Genomic DNA, 20,733 nt, shown 5'->3' with positions numbered 1-20,733 from the left:
GATTTATTTATATAAAAAATGCCATTGGACATTCAGTTTTGCAGCCTGCTACCCATTTTCCTTTAATATCCTCTTTAAAGAAGACTTCACTGGGCTGTTAATTGTGCAGGATTGTCTTTATTTGGGCTAAGATTGGAACTTGACCAAGGTGGCCAAAATCTAAATTGCAGTCAGACTTTGTCTATGCATCATAATTTTTATTGCCTGGTCTAATCTGTTTCTTATGTTCTTCTGTCTTTCATGAATATAATCTAGAAGAATGGATGAAAGGAATTTTCCATTTGAAAACAGAACAATGAAAATTACTTGAGTTATGGCAAAGGACCATTAGTGTAGATGCTGCAAGCTTTGGGCCTTCCAATTGTGTTTTCCTTTGACATATATTGAATTTTAGGGTAGGCTGTATAATTTTCTATATCCTTATAATATTTATTCTTGAAAGCCAGTATATAAAATCAGTCCCTTCAACAACTAACATCACCTATTAAACACCACTTTTGTTTTTATTGTTAGGAAAAAATGAATTTCACACAATATATCATAAATGGGGGGAAAATCTGATCCAAGTGTAGGTATACCCTTTGCACAAAAGAGAGGAGGCTGAAAAGTTGGTATATCATGTTGTGTTCTCTACTGGATATTTTTCCTTCATTTTTTTCCTGTAGGAAAACTTGACATCCTGTCATAAATCCATGCTAAAATGTTTGGCCTCAAAATAGTCTCCTATGTTGGAATATTAAATAGAAAATATTAAATATCAAATTTCCCATGTCAAACATGTGCCTGAAGAGAAATTTTGTGTGCAAATATAAAAAAAAAAATTCTTTAAGCTACTTTGGATTCAACATGTGAAAGCTTTAAGCACAAACTACAGAATTGCACTTTATATTAGAATACCTACTCTAAAAATAACTCCAGGTATTAAATTATAAGCTTACATAGGAAAAAATAAATGGAAATGGAAATAATATATATATTTCATAATGAAAATGAATACAAGGAAACAAGTGAGATTTTGAAATAAAAATTTCTTAGATCATGTTTCCCCTTAAGGAATTCTCATTGCTTTTATGAACATAAATCCCAAATTCAAGGGTTATTTAGTTTGCTGTCTCATTAATAATTATTAAGCCATGCAGCAACAAGTGTCTGTATTATGTAGAAAAATAAAGAAAAATACTTGGAAAAACTGTATCACAGCATAACACATTGTGATAATCATTTCTAAATTCCTACCAATCTCCTTCCTTCTTTAGGAGGAATCTGGGTATTTTACTTGGGCATTATATAACCCAGAATAAAGCACATAATTAATTATTAATATTCCTTTCAGCTGTATCTGACCAGGTAACTAATACTAGTCAATGATATGTAAGCTTAAATGTTTTATGGGATTTCAATAATGTCTCATTAAAAATGGGAAGGCGTTCCTTTCTGCCTTTCCTCCCTTGCCTGTTGAGTTAATTTAAGAAAACCACCTGCATCAGAAAATAGATAATAGAAAGAGCTCAAGTTAATGCTAAAAATTTGAGGCCATAAACACCATTCCTAGAAGCCTAGATCAAGAATTAAGTTTTGTATAAAGAGTAAATGTCTATCATGTTTAAGCCATTGTAGTTTCATAGTTGCTAGAAGTAGAATGCAATTCTTAATTGGCAGAAAATTGGGGACCTAGCAGTTGGGTTCTAAAAGTAACAGAATGTTAAAGCTGATTCGTTCTGATGAAGGAGACAGATACACATGTATTGAAAACCAAGAATTTGCAGGTTGAAAGCCTAGTAAGCCTTCTAATGTGGTTGTAAAGTTTCAGTTACAGTAAATAAGTCACAAGGATATGGAACATAGCATAAGGAATATAGTCAATAATACTGTAATAACCTTGTATAGTGTCAGATGTTAACTATACCTGTCATGGTGAGCATTCTGTAATACATATAAGTGTCAAATCACTATGTTGTGCACATGAAACTGACATAATATTGTATGTCAACTGTAATTCAATTAGAGGAAAATTAGTTAAACTCTTACCTGTTTATTCTTGTAAATCAGATAAGTTACTGGCTGGAGTAATAGCATTAAAAATTATAATGATATATTTCAACTAGTAGTGCTTAGTTGTTACTTATTGATTTTTTAAAAAATTTATGTGTCTTTCTTCCTCCTGGACTCTCCTGGGCATAGGGTGCATTAACCTTCTTGCTTATTTTCTAAAAACCTTGTGAGAGATAACAAAGCACTTCATTAGTAAGGGAACTGCTCTCAGTTTGTGGCTTACAATCCAGACTGATTCTGAGTCCCCAAATTTGGAATCTTGCAGTGCTGAGAAAGCCAAATGCTTCTGCACTTAAAATAAATTAGTTAAAAATGGTGACTGTGAAATGGCAGACAAAGAAGTAATTTAGATTGTTTCCAACTATATGAAATCAAGGAATCATCTGAAAAAGTCAGTTAAAGATATAATCTATAGTAGGTTGATTACAGGTGATATATGCTAGATACAGCAAAATAAAAACCATTATTATGTATTTATGAAATAGTTTTAGCAGATAATCATGATTGTTACTTAAATCCATCATTTCATTTTGGAATGCAAAATGGTTATATTTGAATTTTGTCATTCTTTCTATATTTAATGCCTATAATTCTTCTATAAAGATAAATGACTCAACTACTTGGTTATCCTGAGTGTTCTCAGTAGAGGAAAAATAGAATAAATGATTTTACTACATATTTTTTGAAATCAGTTTTAAATCATATGTTGGCATGTTGATAATTTACATTTTTATATTTCTTCATGAGATCAAAGAGTTTTATATATATTAGCTCCAGTTTATTACAGAATTAAGTAATTTTACTGAAAAATAGTAACAATTGTTCAATTAGCCATCACTATCTTAGACTATTGGCCAAATGGTGAACTAGCCCCAAATTTGATTGTAAGTATACAGAACAGGGGGAAACAATTGGGCACCAACCCATAGCTGGATGTAGTGTTCTGTATTCCAAGAATCTCACAGAATTAAAAAGGTAATAACATTGTTCATTTTGGATTGGATAACAGGGTAGAAAGGGTGGGAAATTTTACCCTGAGAAAGGCAAGTAAAGTACTCCATCCACTGATCCCTGAACCTGCAAAAACATGTGATAAACCCATAAAATGGTGAACATAGTAGAACTCGAACTGGTTATCTGACAAATGCAGGCTGTTCGTAATGAAAAGCCCCAACACAGAAAATGGTGAATGGAACCCCTTATGTTGTCCCTTCTATATGACCCTTTTCTTGGGAGGACAGAAAAAAATATAAAAGGTCATGAAAGATCAGATGTCAAAACCCTCATGCTTAAGATTTGATGGATGAAATATAGGAGTTTTTTAAATGAAGAAAATAGATGAGAAAAAAATAAAAGAGATAGGTGGAGGACTAACTATTCAAAGGAAAAGACTAAGCCACGTGGGCATAGACAATTCATGATATTGGGTAAAGACTTGGTACATCATTTCTAGGTAGGAAGAGAGAGACCTATCCCAGATCATGTGGTCCTCTTCGCTATGGGGCATTTTGAATTTAACATTATTAGTTCCAGTAGGTACATTTAAATCCAAAGATACCATTTTAAATTTTGAGAAGTAATTTTTAGAGTAAAGGGATAAATTCATTTCATAAGGGGAAGGAAGAAAAATATAATGGATATGAGGTCAGTTGCTGGAAACAGCCTAGAAAGGGGTCATCCCGGCATCAATGCAGGAGTATACTTTGAGGTATAGTGTGTGGAAGCTTTTGGCCAACTACATTCCTTGTAACAATTTTTTTTTTTTTAAATGAGCTGAGTGGTACAACTCCAGGGAGACTGTGTATAGATACAAAAATACTCTCCAGAAGGCCAGCATTCTCATAAAGCTTAAAACAATGTGTCTTGCAAATATCAAGCAACAAAAGCAAAAATAGACAAGTGGGATTAGATTGCACTAACAGGCTTCAGTACAGGAAAGAAAATAACAGAGAGAAAAGGCCACCTACAATATGGGAGAAAAATAATTTTTAAACCATACATCTGATTAGATGTTAATACCCAAAATATATAGAAACTCCTATAATTCAATAGTAAAATAAAATGGCCCGATTAAAATGAGTAAAGGACTTGAACATGCATTTCTCCAGAAAAAGATACCCAAATGACCAATGGTATTTGGAGAGGTGTTCAACATCACGCTAATCACCAGGGAAATGCAAATCAAAGCCACAGTGAGATAATACATCACATCTGTTAAAATATCTATTATCAAAAAGACAAGGGGCACCTGGGTGACTCAGTGGGTGAAGCATCTGACTCTTGATTTTGGCTCAGGTCATGATCTCACAGTCATGAAGTCAAGCCCTAGGTACGTTCCACACTGAGCTTGGATCCTGCTTGGGATTCTCTCTCTCCGTCTCTTTCTCTCTGCCCCTCCCCTACTCATGCTCTCAATATAAATAAATAAACATTTTAAAAAGACGATTGATAAGTGTTGGTGAGGATGTGGAGAAAAGGAAACCCCTGTACACTGTTGGTGGGAATGTAAATTGGTACAGCCATAATGAATAATATCATGGAGGTCCCTAAAAAAATTAAAAATAAAATGGCCTTATGATCCAGCAATACCACTTCTGGACATACATCTAAAAGAAATGAAGTCAGTATCTCAATGAGAAATCTGGACCCCATGTTCATCGCAGCATAATTTACAATAACCAGTTTATGGAAACAGTCTAAATGCCTATCAACCAATGAATGAAGAAATAAAATGTGAGATACAGATATATATTATTTAGCATTAAAAAAGAAGAAATCCTGCTACTTGTAACAAAATGTATGGTCATAATAATCTATAATAATAATAATAATAATCTAAAATAACCAAACTATAGAGCGCCTGTGTGGCTCAGTAGGTTAAGCCTCTGACTTTGGCTCAGGTCATGATCTCACCATTGGTGAGTTCAAGCCCCACATCAGGGTCTCTACTTTTCCCATTCTCTCCTTCTCCTTCAAAATAAATGAAAATTTTCAAAAACAATAGTAAAAATAAAAATGATATAAAATAGCCAAACTCACTAGAGACTAGAAAAGTAGTTGTCAGTGGATGGGGATGGGGGGAGGGTTCATGGGTAGATGTTGGAAAAGAGATATAAAGTTTTAGTTAAGCAAGATGAATAAATCCTGGAGAGAGAACTAATGTGCAACAAGGTGACTAGTTAACAGCACTGTGTTGTATACATGAAATTTGCTATGAGAAGAGATCTCAAGTGCTCCTTCCAAAGCAGAGGAAAGAGAAAATGATAAATATGTGAGGTGATAGATATGGTATTTAGGTTGATTGTGGTTATTATTTCACAATGTATACATATATTAAAACACCTAAATACATACATTTTTGGAGTAAGGGAATAAGTGATGTGGGATGAGAAAGCTCCCTTCTATTCCTAGCTTTTTTGTTTTTATAACCCCAAGATGTGTTTTTTGTTGTCAAAAATTATTCTGTCCTCAAACAAATATTCATGTGAGATTTGTTCAACATCTTTTTAACTTTCTTAATGTTATGGATTGATTTTCAAATGACAAATTGTGTTTGCATTCACAGAATAAAACTAATTTTATGTAAGGTATTATTCTGTCATTAACATAATGTAGATCTTTAATATCTTTAATGTTCCCTCCTAAGAGAGAGAGCTCGTTAACATTTTGCTTGGAATCTTTGCACTTGTGATCATGAGATATTAGTCTGTAATAGCTTGTAGACTAGTTTGTAATCCTTGATATAATTTGCTATCTATGTTCTGTCAGCCTCCAAATGTGTCTCCTGTTTGGTAGAATGTTATTGTCTCCTTAAGTCTTTGGAAGACTTATGAACTTGAGGGAAAAATTATAAATTATTAATCCAGTGCTTTATAATTAAAATTAAAAATTATTAATCCAGTAGCTATTGAACTATTCATAATTTCATTAGTCAGTTTTGGTAAGATTTATTTTCTTACAAGGTGTTTTTTTCTCACTTAATTTGAAATTTATACTGTATACATCAGCTAATTAAAAATATCTTATTACTATTTTAATTAACAGTAAGTGTAATATTGTCCGTTTTTAAAATTTTGATATTGACAATTTATGATTTATCTCCTTTATTTTGTTCATTCTTAATGCATGTTGAGACATTTGTGTCAGTATTTGTTAAAGTAATCACATTTATTGGATTTCTGTCTTTGGCTTTTATTTCCTTTTGAAAAAAAAATATCCTGTTCCTTACAATTTTTTATTTAATTTTAAATGCCTTTCTAGTTTCTTCAGATGAATTCTTAAGATTTCCTTTTTTATTGTACACAAAGCTAAAAATTTCTCCTCATGTATTTATTTGTGTCCTCACAAGTTTTAATGCATTATATTTTATTATTATTAGTTTGATATTCTAATCTTGAATTATTATTTTTTACTCACTTGTTTTATATATAGCTCATTTAGTTTTAAAAATAGTGGGGGTTGTTAAATTTTTATTATATTAATAAATATGCTTATGTCCATGTTCTATGTGAATTCAAATCTTTGAAATACATAGCCAAGATTTTTTAAAATTTTTGACATGAACTTAGGGAGAATGTTGGGTATCATATTATATAAATGCCAGTTAGTTTGTGCTTGCTGATTATAGTTAAAGTCTCTATACTTAATAGGTTTTTCTTTCATTTTCTTGTTCTGTCAGTTAATGAATAGGTGAATTAAATGACCAAGTACATTTGACAGATTTCTGTATTTTTCCTTTTTAATGTTTATTTTATTTTTGAGAAAGAGGGAGCCTGTGGGGGAAGGGCAGAGAAAGAGAGGGGAACAGAGGATCCCAAGTGGGCTCTTTGCTGACAGCAGAGAGCTGCAGGCAAGGCTTAAACTCATAAACAGTGAGGTCATGACCTGAGCCAAAGTTGAACTGCTTTACTGACTGGGCCTCTCAGGTGTCCAGAGAGATTTTTGTATCTTAAATTATTTTGCAGTTTGTGCGTTAAATATTTTTAGATCCTATTGAATGCAAACAGTTGGTTATGCATTGGACTTCTGCTCAGGTCATGATTTCATGGTTCCTGGTTTCCAGCCCCACATCAGGCTCTGTGCTGACAGCTCAGAACCTGGAGCTGCTTTAGATTCTGTGTCTCCCTCTCCCTTTGCTCCTCCCCTGCTCATGCTCTGTCTCTCTCACTCTCAAAAAAAAAAAAAAAAATTAAAAAAATTTTAAGACTAAAAAAAAAAGATTGTTACAAGTGATTGAGTTTTTCCTAGCATTATGAAATCTTTCTGTTTATCTATACAAATGGTTCTTGCTTTGAAGTCTACATTGTCTGATATTAATTTAGCTCCTTATTATACTAGCTCCTTTTTGTTGATGTTCTAATAGTCTAGTTGCTTCTATCTTTTGCCTTTCAACCATTCTCCTGTTTAATATAGCTTTCCGTTAAGCAAGCATGCGACTAGGCTTTATATTTTCTAATTAATTTGACAATCTTTGTTTTTAATTATAATACTTAATCCATTTGCATTTTATACAATTAGAGCAATTATGGTTTAAATATACCCCTTATTTTATGTTTTCCCACTGCCAAATAAGAAAATATAAAATAAATCGTAATGTGATATAGTTCTCATCTTATGGAATGTTTCTCTTTTTATGGAATAATCAAATATATAATGTTTATTTTTCCTCCTCTCCTATTTTATTTGTATTTAATGGCTATCTACATATTATAATCTCTGTTCTGGATTTTTAAAATTCTACATTAAATTATTGTGTTTTCATTCCCTAAAAAATTCAAGGACCTTGTATCTTTTTATATATATTTATATTCTGTTTTTAATACTCTTATTATTGTGTATTTCATTTCTGCATATATTTTAAACCACATAAGGAATTAGTATTGCTGTTTGGGACTGATGTTATTATTATTATAATTATTGTTTAAATTTATCCATGTATTTACCATCTCTTTTCCTTTTTATTTTTTCTTGAATTCCACATTTCTACCTGGACTCATGTTCTTTCTACGTAGAGAAACTAACATGCCTTTAAAATTTCTTTGGTGGAGTTTTGCTGGTAATTACTTCTCTCTGTTTTTATTTTATCTAAATAGTTTTTTTACCTTCATTTTTGGAAGATGTTTCCTGATTAAAATATTCTCATTTGGCAGTTATTTGCTTTTAACACTTTTGAAAAAATTTCAGTACTTTCTTATTTCCACTATTCCAATTTGGAAATTAACTATCAATCATTTTCTTTTTTCTTTTTACAATAATCTCCTTGAAATTGTAGACTTATTTCAAGTCTTCATAAGTTTTAAAAATTATCTATTGTCCATTATTTCTTTTTTTTTAATTTTTTTTAATGTTTTATTTATTTCTAGGAGGGGGAGAGAGAGAGAGAGAGAGAGAGAAAGACAGTGTGAGCAGGGGAGGGTCAGAGAGAGAGAGAGAGAATCTGATAGGCTCCAGGCAGTCAGCACAGAGCCCGACGCGGGGCTCGAACCCACGAACCGGGAGATCATGACCTGAGCGAAAGTCGGACGCTTAACCGACTAAGCCACCCGGGCGCCCCTATTGTCCATTATTTCTAAATAATTACTTAATTGGCTCACAGCCTTTGTTTTAACCCTCCTCTCCTAGGTCTTGATTAAATTCTGTCAACAGGAACTCTATGTCTCTTAAAATCTGTTGTATATTTTAAATCTATTTTAGTGAATCAATCCAGAGAGTTTATCCTGATCTAACTTTCAAGTGTGGTTGCTCTTTTTCTGCTGTCTTCTATTTTTAAATAAATCAATTATATTCTTAAATTATTATTGCACTGTTCAATTCTGAAATTTCCATTTGACTTCTTTTATGTTTTCTTTGCTAAATTTCTCTTTTTGTCAATATCCTTGAATATCTAAATCATATTAATTTTCAACTCTGTGTCTGATGACCCCAATAGCTGCATTTGTTATGGGTATGGATTATTATCTGATTCATTTCTACTGATTTTCAGTCATTTGGTCCTCCTTCTGGTCATGCCTTTTGATTTTTAATTAAATTCTCCAAATTCGTATATAAAAGATTGTAGAGTACCTGGACATTAGTTTTTTCCACAGAAGGTTTACTTTTTTTCACCATCATGTAGACAACAGGACAAATGTCCATGATCCAGTTGAATGTGGGACTTCCCTAACCTGTGCTTACACCTAGAGCTCAATCTTTCCTATTTCCTACCTGATAGCCTGGGGTGTTTACAAAGGGCCCTAGTCCACGGTGGCCCCTGAATGCTGTATTCCTTTCCTCAGAACTGTGTGACTATTGAACGTCTGCTTAGCTTTTAAGGGTCTTTGCAGCTGTTTTAGGCTTTCTTTCTCCGAATCATCACCTGTGCTTGAGTAGTGTAAAAGTTGAAAAATGTCTTACAGCAATACTGTACTCAGAATGTTTGGGTCATTTCTCTGTGGTTTTCTTTTCTCCTAAGATATTGCCTTGCGTTCTTTGTGGTTTGGAAGACATAAGTTTTTGGGATTGCGTTCTTAGCCCAGAAGTGCTACAAATACAAGGTTGCTACTCTCGGTGGCCTCAGTGTCTTGCTCCTAGAATCCGCTAAAAGCTAAAAAGGAAAACGCGGCAGGGAAAGCTGGGGCTCATGGATGCCTCACCCTCCCTCTAGGATTTTGACCCACTAGTTTCAACAGCCTTTGTTGTTTTCTAAATGCCTGCAGTGACGTTTAAATATTTTATTCCTCTTTTGTAGTTCTTTGCAGCTGCAGGTTAGTCTCACACCAGCTATGCTTGCTGTTTTTTCTTGTCAACAGCTTTTGCGCATTAATTTTCATTCATGTTTAATGTGGATGTGTGTGAACATACGTACACACACATATAATTTAGATATGTAGTATTAGTAAGTTATATGTATGCATGTGTGATTTAGAAGTCACATGCACAAGCAGTTTTGAGAACTATAGCTTCTACTTTTTAATTGTATAATAAAATAACCATCTTGTGGATGTAAATCTGAATTAAGGGCACTTTGCAACCAATTCTGCATGTTTCTCTTCCCCACAGGCTTCTCAATTTAGTAAGAATCTAGGTTGTTAGGATATTTTCAAACCCACCATACTGTGCTGTATTAAGATTTGTATTCATTTGTGCAAAACACATAATTTGCACATTATTAAAATGTTAACTGAAGGTAAACACTTTCATAATAATGAATAATTTCAACTTTGATAGAGAAACATTCAAAATCTTCACCTTGATTTCATAAATCAGATGATGAATTCAGAGCATTAATATCCTCCTTGATTTTCACTCTGATGAATCTGATATTATTGATATAAAACTGAAATCATTTCACTATTTGTGTAGGTTTTCTGATTATAGAGCCAATCCACTAACAGCTATTGCTTCAATTTGCATACGTGTGAAAGAAAACTTGGAAAATGAGCAATACTAATGTAGCAGAGCAGTTACTATGTTGAGATGAAAAGGCACGGTTCACAGAGTAAGAAATGCACTGTCTCTGCAACTGTACATGTGAATTCACCACCTTTGGGCATCCTTTGTTCATATAAGTTGTGCTTTTGAAGTAGACACTAGCATTTCTTAATTAGTTTAGTCACTTGTTTTTCATCCTTCAGGATTATTGGTGCAGCTCCTAGAGTGAATGATAACTTTCTCAAATATTTTGTTTCCATTTACAGATTCATGAAAAATATCTGAAGTGAAAACCTCCACTTCAGTGTTCCATTAATTTCCATTGTTTCTTTCAATTTACCTTTTTGAAATGTTGCTGACAAAACAGTGATTATTGCCAAAAAGAGCACAATTAAAGTATTTTGATCCACATTGTGTACGAAAAGAAAAAACTATTCTTGTAAACCTTTGGACTATTCTCAGTGCGTTCTATATACTGATCCTCCACTTATATTTCTTGCACAAAGTCCTCATGCACAGAGCCTCTCATTTGCCTAGTTTCTCAATGACCCCAAGGACAAGAGACTTTGTAGCTCTTTTCTTCTGATTATTCCAATACAGACCTGGACACAAGTCCCTGAAGAGGTAGCAGCATCAAACTTCTAGGTTGCCCATCAACTACAGGGAGTAGCTCTCCCTGCTGGCCCATGTTTGAGTGCATGGTGTTCCTCAGAGAGCACCCTGCAGTCCGCCCATGCAAAGAGATGTTATAGATGGTGCTCTGGGCAAGGTCAATAAAGGAAAGGACAGGTATTTGCTCTTTTGCTTCAGGTTTAAAATGATGCATTATCGTGAAAGTACATGCATCTCATCCACTAATAGATGACACCATATTTAAAACTTCAAGTGAAAACGGGAGCTATAGCAAGATCCACCCAGCTCATTTTACTGCAAATATATATAAAACCTTCTGCCAAAAATGACAAGTATTTGACAAATGTTAAGATGTAGGTGCAAAAGACACAGTATAAACCAGGACTCTCTCAGGCAAACCGTGATGCATAGTAAGTTACTCATGATACACAGGTAAAATAGAATCCGTTATTTGTGAAATATTTAACATAATTCCCATAATTGTTCCAGATAAAGTTGAAGACACACTCTACTATCCGTGCCAGTATATATTATAAATAATAGAGATTGAAGGATAAGAAATCAGTTTAAAATATCAATTGGGCAAGCATCTGCATCTTCCATATTGATTGTTGAAAATGTTGCTAAAGACTTAATAAATACACATACATCAAAAATCGATTAAAATCAATATGAGACTTGCCGTTTGCCATGTTTTATAAAAGGATATTTTGTGTAACAATCTGTGTAATAGCAGAAAATAGCTACCAATCTAAAATGGAACACTTCAAGAGAGTTTAATGAGCAAAATTAATACACAGAAACAAGCAAGGCAGAGGAAAAGCACAAAGAACAGTGTAGTACCCCGGGGTTGACGAAAATGGAGGGCAAAAGGGGCCAAGAGTGGAAGCAGATATAGGAACTCAGAGAAAGAGCACACAAAGAAGGCATTCTATTAGGAGGTGTTCCTGGTCCAGGGACACATAGAAGATATGGGCAAAACAATGGCCACACAAATACCCTCACCTCACCCCCACCCCCTTTCCTCCTGACCTCTCTCTGGAGATGCCCATTGGCAGATATTACCTGGAGGACGGAGAGTGACAATCCAGCCTGCCTTCTGGGGTCAGAAGCAGGTGGACAAGGATAAAGAATAATTCTGGAGGGAAAAGCAGATGACGAGCAAAAGGTTATTTCTCTCCCTTGTATAATGAAAAAAAATATAATTGATTTTACTTTGATTTATGTCTTTGCTGCCAGGAAAATCTAATTCTAGTGACATCTGTCTCTTATTAATTTATCTCAAGTTTCATTTCTGAAAAGCATTCTCAAGTTATTTGAAGCATCAGGGAGGAATTATTGATTTTTTAAAAAAATCTGATAATTAAAAATTAATATTTGAAATATTGAACATTATCCAGAGCTACTCTTATAGACATTTTCCTTAATCATTATCCTGTATTCTTCATAAAGAGAGAAGAACAAAACATAAGAAAACCAAGAACGAAGAGCCGTTCATGAAGATCAGGGTCTGACCTGGCCCTCAGAGCTGAGCCATGTGATTCTATTACACATAACAATCTCATAGAGTGCCAATTTCACACAGAATCTAAGACCATGATAAAATGAGACAAACAAGGTCACATTATATATGTCTCCAGGCAACAAAACAGAAAGTAGCTCACTGTGCAACCCACAGAACAGCAAATGTCCCACTCTCTCACTAAACAAGTAACAGCTACTATTTGACCCAATCATAAAACTGTGACTGCTTTCTGACATCATCAAATCTCAAATGAATTCCTAATTTCTTAGACTCTCCCACAAATTAACCACCTAGACTCCAAATCTTGTAATAGTTTCCTCCTAAGATCCTGTTCCCTATAGAAAGCATTCACCCTAACAGCAAAGAGTAAATAACCCAATTTGTGTTAAGCGCTCCATGTAGTCTTTGGTTGAAGGGCGTTGAGAATAGCTATCATTGTAGAGAAGCTTCTGTGAGCCTTATTCATTACTGGCATTCCAGCATGACTTTCTTAAAAATGATACAATAGATAATTTGAAAAGCCAACTTGTTATAGATGTAATAGGATGGATTAAATCAGGCGCCAAAGTTGGGGAAACTTTTATGTAATTAGATTATAATTGGCAGCAAAGCTTTTAAAATGACAATTGCTAAACCTTTGTATAGCTACATTGTATGTTAATTGTTAAAATTCCTTGATTATATTCAGTGCTTGCAGATACATAGAAAGTAGTGTTAATTGTAGAACAAGAGGCTGACAAGTAATTAGATGTCGACCTAGAGGAATTTATGAACTTAATTCTTAACATCAAAATAGATCTGAGAGAAAAGAAATATTTTAGAAGATAATGAGAATTATCTATCACATGGTTAATCCAATGTATTACCAAAAATGGAATTCATATTCCATTTTTTGGAATTCATATATTAAAAACACTTATAAGTTGAAGATAAATATATATTAAATTTTATTTGGGTCTGGGATGCTTTTCAAAATTATATTTTCAATTTTGTATATAAAATCAATCACATAACCACACATATTTTAATCAGCAACTATATAACAATGAAATAGACAGCAGCTCTGGGGACAGCAGCTGAAAGCCTCTCCATGACCAAAAGGAGAGTACTTCATTTTATTTTTATTGTTGTAGTATGAAAGTTTCAAACTTGTGGTTTTTAACTTTGTTTCCCAGTGTTCATAACAAAAGGTACACTTCTTTGAAATAATTTGTTTTCACTATAAGTTTTATTTTCATAAAATGATTAGTCTCCCTGGGAAGTCAACTCAGTCTGTTAAAAATATTATTGTCCTTAATGTAACATTTTGTGTCAACTCTTGGTATTCAGTTGGTATTAGTATTATTCAGCAATTATTACTAAAGATACAAAATAGTGTATAGAGGCTCCTGGGTGGCTCAGTGGGTTAAGCGTCTGACTTCAGCTCAGGTCATGATCTCATGGTTTGTGGGTTCAAGCCCTGCGTCAGGCTCTGTGCTGAGAGCCAGCTCAGAGCCTGGAGCCTGCTTCAGTTTCTGTGTCTGCCTCTCTCTCTGACCCTCCCCTGCTCACACTGTCTCTCTCTCTCTCTCAGATATAAATTTTTAAAAATTAGAGAAATTTTAATAGTGCAAATGAGTTTGTTTAATCTAAGTCTGGTGATATAATTTTCTGTAGGGTGCAACAAGGTAGGCAAAAAAAAAAGTTGATTATTTTCTACACATCTAAAAAAGACAAAATATAATCATATGATTATTATTTTCCATGTAAATAAAATCTTGAATTCATATGAAAGTGATCTAAGGGTTTATTTAATTTTAATTCTCATAAAGCACTTTGAGGTAGGGACTAGTACCTTCGGTGTCTAAGGTGGACTGAGAATTCACTGAGGAATCTAAAGATCAGATTTTATATATGTTACCTCTAACCACATAGCCTGAACTGGTGTGGTTGGGATAGGAATCAGGATGTCTCAACGTTCAGTAACACGTCAGTAACATTCAACCATTAGATTACATAGTTCTTTACATTTTGAAAACGTACAAGTATTTATAATTTTCATAAAAACTGCCTTCTATTCTATTTGTTATGTGTCTGTCCCCATAGCAAGCTGTAGCCTTACTTATAATAAACAGTTTCTTTAGAGCTGGTTAAGAGCATAAAAGTGACATCATACCTGTTTCTTAAGAAACAGATACACAGACTTGGTTTTGTATAAATTACTGTGAGTTAATATAATATGATAGAATAGAAATAAGAAGGAAAATGGGAAGTGCCACATGTAAAATGAACAGAGGACTGCCCCTCAGTGCCTTTTCTAGTCTTGGGGTTATATCCATCCAGAGACAACTTCCAAAAAAAAAAAAAAAGAAAAAAGAAAGGTCAATTTCACATTGTTCTTGAGCAAATTGCCTTGCTTTGCCTAAGGGTAGAAAATGCCCTCCCCTCCCCCCCATGCTGCTCCTCTCAAGTGTAAATGTAAGTCATTTTCTAAGAACAAGAAAAGACTTTGTGCTCTTGTAAAAGGAGGTAATACATTAAAAAATAAAAATGCAGCAGATATTCCTTTACGGAATTTTGTACAGCACACTTAGAAATTTGAGCACATGAACAACAAACTTATTCTTACAGTTCTCTGAATTCAATAGCTCAATGCTAATTTTAAACTCAGGAACTACTAAGACACTATTAATTTAAAGTTTTTAAATTCCTCATCATTCTTCTGATGGAGCAGAGGGTTTTTTTTTTTTTTTTTGGTGTTTTTTTTCTCTCAAACTCTTTTATAAAAATGAATATGAATTTTGCATTAGCATAACCTTTAAACTTCATAAGCTGATAAAGTACAAAGCGTGGTTTGGTGCTGACTTCAGAAAGAGCTTTATCTTATGAGAAAGTTTTCTCACTCAGTGTTCTCTAGGGTTCCACATTTGAGAATATGTACTTCAGTACTACCAATTACAAGTTTGTGATTTAGGAATAGTCAATTAGCAATAAAGTATGTATAACATAAGAATGTAGACTTTAAACTCTTCACTCAGGTATAAAGTCACAATATTGTATGTTGGCCAACATTTTAGGCTCTTTTATCTTTTATTAGCAGGTGTCCCTCACATCTGAAAGTCTAACTATTTAACACGTATCCTCAAATCAAATGTGAAATCAGTATTTTATTTAAAATTGTGATCTTTAGACATAATTTATTTATAGTTTTAATAAATAGCTTAACATATGGAAACAATGCCACTTTTCATACTGAAGTTGTCTTTTAAAGATCTCCCATGTTTATTTTTCATTTTATTTTATCATTATGAACATGGCATCAGTTTTAATAATCCCCAAACTCATCTGTTGCAAAACATTTTGATCCCTATGGTATCATAATATTAAATATTTAACTCAAATAATTCCATCACTTTTAATTACCTCTATCATTTATGAAAAATGAAAATAGCAGGTCTTAAAGTTAGGAAAAACTATAGCAAATGCGTAGCTGTTATGCAATGTTTTACAGTAAAGAGACAGCAAAAAGTTAAAATTTTCATTGAATCTTTATATATTTATTTAACATAGACTATGTATAAAGTCCTGATCTACAAGTTCACAATTTAATGGAGGAGACAAAGTAAATGATAATTACAAAAGCATCCAGTACAGGGGACCACAGCCATGTTCTGTTAAGCGCCAGATAACAAGTATTTTCAGCTTAGCACACCATGCATTCCCCATGACAACCATTCAGCTCTGTTGCTAAATGCAAAGGCAGCCATAGACAATCTATGAGTGAGCATGGAGGTGTTCCAATAAAACTTAATTTATGTCAGCAATTTGAATTTCATTCCATTTTTATATATCTCAGGATACTATTCTTCATCTGATTTTTTTCAACCATTTTAATGTAAAAAAAATATCTTTCTGGGTGTAAAATTCAAGCATTTGGCTGAATTTGGCCAAGAAATCTGTATTATTTTTCCATTGCCATTGTAGCAAAGTACCACTAACATGCTGGCTTAAAACAACAGAAATTTATTCTCCCACAATTCTGGATGTCAGAAGTTTGAAATAAATTTCAAGGTGTTGGTGGGACTGAATATCCTCCAGAGGCTTCAGAAAAACTCTATTTCTTGCACATTTTACATTCTGGTAGCTGTTGGCATTGACTTCAGTCTCTCTCTGCTTTCCTGTGCACATTGTGTCCCTCACATGATCCTGCCGATCTGCCTGCCAATAAGTTCTAGTTCGCACCAAGAGTATCTTGCTGCGATCACTCTGCCTTGCCTTACACAAGGGAAATATGGAAGTTTTCATGACGGACCTGTCATATAAAATGATTTCTTTAGGGCAAAGAGACAGTTAAATATTCCAAGCAATGGGATAGGCTGAGTATAGCCATGAAGGTAAAATTAAATAAGCAAATAAATATAATTTTAAAATACATTATAGCAATGGAAGAATTTTAGGGCTTCTGGACGATAAAATAATTGGAAGAAACCGATGAGTTATGGAAGGGTAAAAATGTCAAAAGCACAGTGATAAGCTTAGACTTTATCCAAATTCAGTGATTTGGGTGGGTGGAAAGGAGAATGGTGGGTTTTGCCTTTTGATTTTTGTTACCATGGCTGCAGTAAAGAAAAAGATTTGTAGATAATTCTGGCTACAGTTAATATCTCTTTTCAGGGGTCCAGGTGGTATAAATTGAAGATTGGGTTTTTAAATTAAGTTATTCCTGATGTGTTTAAGAAGAAATAATGTATCTGATATATACAGTATTTAGGAAGCCAAGTGGACAGGTAGAGGGTAGTATAAGTTTGGGACAGAGTCACATGTATTTTCCTGGTGAAAAATATATGCTGGTGCATAAAATGCAGTAAAGACTCTAGGTGCCTCTTAGGAGCTCTGCTGATCTGGAAGAGAGCAAGTAGCCTTGCCAGATGTCAAAGTAACCCATTACCCAAAAATGAAAGGCTTTAGGGGCACCTGAGTGGCTCAGTCTTTTAAGCGTCAGACCTTGGCTCAGGACATGATCTCACGGTTTGTGGGTTCAGCCTCGCATCAGGCTCTGTGCTGACAGCTCTCTCTCTCATAAATAAATAAAACATTAAAAAACATTTTTAAAAAATGGAAGCCTTTAATCACTTACCGCAAGGGTATAAGCAAGAGGTTAAAGCCGGAGAAGGCACTGACTCCTTGTGTTCCATTTCTCCCCATGGAGCATCACACCAGTGGAGGGTCAGGTGGGTCAGCATGGACATAGTGAGTCTTCTCACTATCAAGGGAGCTTGAACAAAAGGTGTCAGCAGTCTTATGGACCCTGGGGTGAAGGGGGGAAGATGGAGGAAGGCTCAGAGCAAGAAAGTACTGAGAACTCAGAGTTGGGTAACCTGTCTGGATTCAAGTTCAAAGTTCCCCTTCTCCCTTGGTAACAGACTTCAGCAAAGGTTTCCAAGAAGACCTCTACAAATGATGGCACCTGGGCTACCAATGCAAATATGTGAGGAGCATGATGGGCAGTTGAGGGGATGGGTGGTTATGGGGAGGAACTGAGTCCTTGACTGCAGCTTTTTTCAGTCACTGCAGTGCGTGGGCTGCATCCCAGACCTGGTGTGGGGAGGGTGACTTCTCCCCCAAAGCCTGTGGGTAAAACCTCTTTGTCTGAGCTCAGGCTTGAAAAATCACATCTAGGCCTTTAACCAGGAGCTTGACTCTGCAGTAACAAATACTATTTGGAAAGAGTGATCATTTTAGTTTTATAAACGCTGTTCATGATGAGCTTGTGAGACAAGAGATAGTAAATAGTGTAAAGGGGAGTATAAATTTGTGAAGAGCTGAGGTAGAGATTTGGGCATTGTCAGCACCGGTTGCTAATTGAAATAAGAAAAGAAGAAAATAGTCACTCAGAAGAATAAACAGTGAAAAGATGGGAGATGCAAAGGTAAAATCTTGGCAAATGGAAATAGTCAGAAGATAGGAGGCAGATCATTCAAAAAGATAGACAGGTGAAATAAATACATTTAAGTTTAGGCCAAAAAGAATCTGGTCACAATAGAACACAAGTAGGTAATTTTGCATAAAAAAGGCTATACATATAAACAAAGAGAAAGCCCTGCACCTTTACTTATAAGTAAGTCAAGTCAAAACAATGAAAACTGCATTATCTAATGTGCTATAAACTCAGTTCTAAATTTGTACAGGTTGAGCGAAGTAGATGAGGTTCTATCTGAGGTAATGATAGAACATCTGTGTGTTGCAAGATCCAGAATTCCATGTGCTGCCTTCACCTATGAGTCTCTTTTCAATAGATATGCTGCCACCCAACAGAAAAGGCTCCCTCCCCAGCCAGGTCCTCCATCACCTGGACCACCTGGACCCCATCTGGTCCTCAAACTTCCTTCTAGTTCAAGAAGTATTCAAACAAGTCAATCACATTCTCCTGTAGGAACCAGACAGGACCCCTTCTCCTCGTTAATACAGAGCCCACCCTCAGAGCCCTGTTTCACAATGCACCCCTCTCGTCCTCTGTAGCCTTGCATTGCACACGTGGTGTCCTCCTCCCTCAGACTGTGACGAATACATGACTAATAACTGCTACTGTTCACATGTTCCCAGTCCTGTATTTCACTATCCTGTACTATTTAGGATCAGGAAACCCTCTTCACCAACAGAAAAGTCTTCCCCTGGAGGTTTGTCTAAATGACAACAGAAGTGAAGAAGGGGATTGAATTTCAATTGCCTTAGAAATGATTGAGTGGAAGTGGTCTATGGTCCTTTGACAAAATATTAAGAAAAGGGAAAGATGATAGACAGACACAGTGGACAGAACCGAATGGGTACAGCCACATCCCAGAAAACGCAAAGGAGAAGTTATAGGAGTGCTTCTTCCTGAGAAACTCTTCAGAGGTGTCCAAAACAAACATTCCTTACAAATCTGACTGTGAAATGTCTGCCCCATTCACCATATCCCCCCTCACCATCACACACACACACACACACACACACACACACACACACACATACACACACTCACCTGGATTTGCATTATTGCCCTTAGGATAAAATAAGAAAAACACCTCAAAATTATTTATACATATTTCTGGGAGCCATTTTTCTTGGATGATGAGCATAGAAACCAGAAGAAAGCCTTCCTTATTTGGCAGTGGAATGGAGGTAGGTGCATCTAACCCACCTTCTTACTCCTCCTTACTCATCCTGAGATGCAGTCAGTCCATCAACACCCGATCTCCCACTGCCCAATTTACTGTACTCAAAGTCAGCTCATAAATTCAGGGGAAAATACTTCACAGGGATCTCATGGCTATTGAAGAAAATCACAGCATAAAAGGGAGGAACTAGGTGGAACCAAAAATGAAACACCCCAGACAAACAAAAACAACCCAAAATAATACTGACAACTCAGAAAAAACAATTTTAGAAGTTATATAGTCTATTTGACTTTTCCTTCCTAAGAAAGCCATGTTTTTTTCTCTGACAGTTTTCTGCATCTCCTTTCTATCATCATTACCCTGAAGTGTCAGAAGAAAGTTACTAGGCATTATTCACAAGTCCTCCTGCAGTCGTTGTTCCTTTTCACCGAGTTTCATCTGGATAAGCACACGGGCTCCCTGGCTTCCTTGAAGTCTTTATGCAAGGTTACCTTCTTTGTGAAGAGCTTCCTGACCACCCTAAAATATTAACCTGCTTCCTGGACATTTTGTATCCTCTTTGGTGACGTAATTGTTGCTCATTAACATAGCACTCTTTAACATACTATATTTATATTGTTTATATTATCCTTTTCCTCCACTAAATGTCTCCTAAGTAATCTCTTTTTGTTTTATCACTGTATTCTCAGCTCCTAGAATATCTGTTACTAGCGTATTAAAATTGTTCAATTAATGCTTACCGAAGAAATAAATAATTCATTTGGGGGTAAATGTACAATGATATGCCATTTTATTTTATTTTATTATTTTATTTTATTTTATTTTATTTTATTTTAAGCAAGAACCTTTTGGTAGTTGATGGAAGTGATTAAAAAAGGGAACTAGATTTAATAGAATTAAGCAGAGGGGAGATGCTATGTGAATGAAGAGGGAAATTTCTGGAAGGATACAAAATAAGAAAAAGAGTTAGATATTTGA

General features: G+C 34.8%; 1 long non-coding RNA gene across 1 annotated transcript in view; it reads left to right on the top strand.

Annotated features, from left to right (window-relative positions):
• LOC120245424 overlaps positions 1-20,335 on the top strand; it is a 137,902-nt gene extending 117,567 nt beyond the window's left edge. Inside the window, exon 6 of the long non-coding RNA XR_005531779.1 lies at positions 20,085-20,335. This is a non-coding gene — a long non-coding RNA (uncharacterized LOC120245424). The remainder of the gene's footprint in view (positions 1-20,084) is intronic.
• The last annotated feature ends 398 nt before the right edge of the window (positions 20,336-20,733 follow it).

The sequence above is a fragment of the Hyaena hyaena genome, unplaced genomic scaffold (genome assembly GCF_003009895.1).
Source record: "Hyaena hyaena isolate Hyena2069 unplaced genomic scaffold, ASM300989v1 scaffold_416, whole genome shotgun sequence".
In the NCBI taxonomy this organism is placed as follows: domain Eukaryota; kingdom Metazoa; phylum Chordata; class Mammalia; order Carnivora; family Hyaenidae; genus Hyaena; species Hyaena hyaena.
This window is presented reverse-complemented; position numbering and strand designations above follow the sequence as displayed.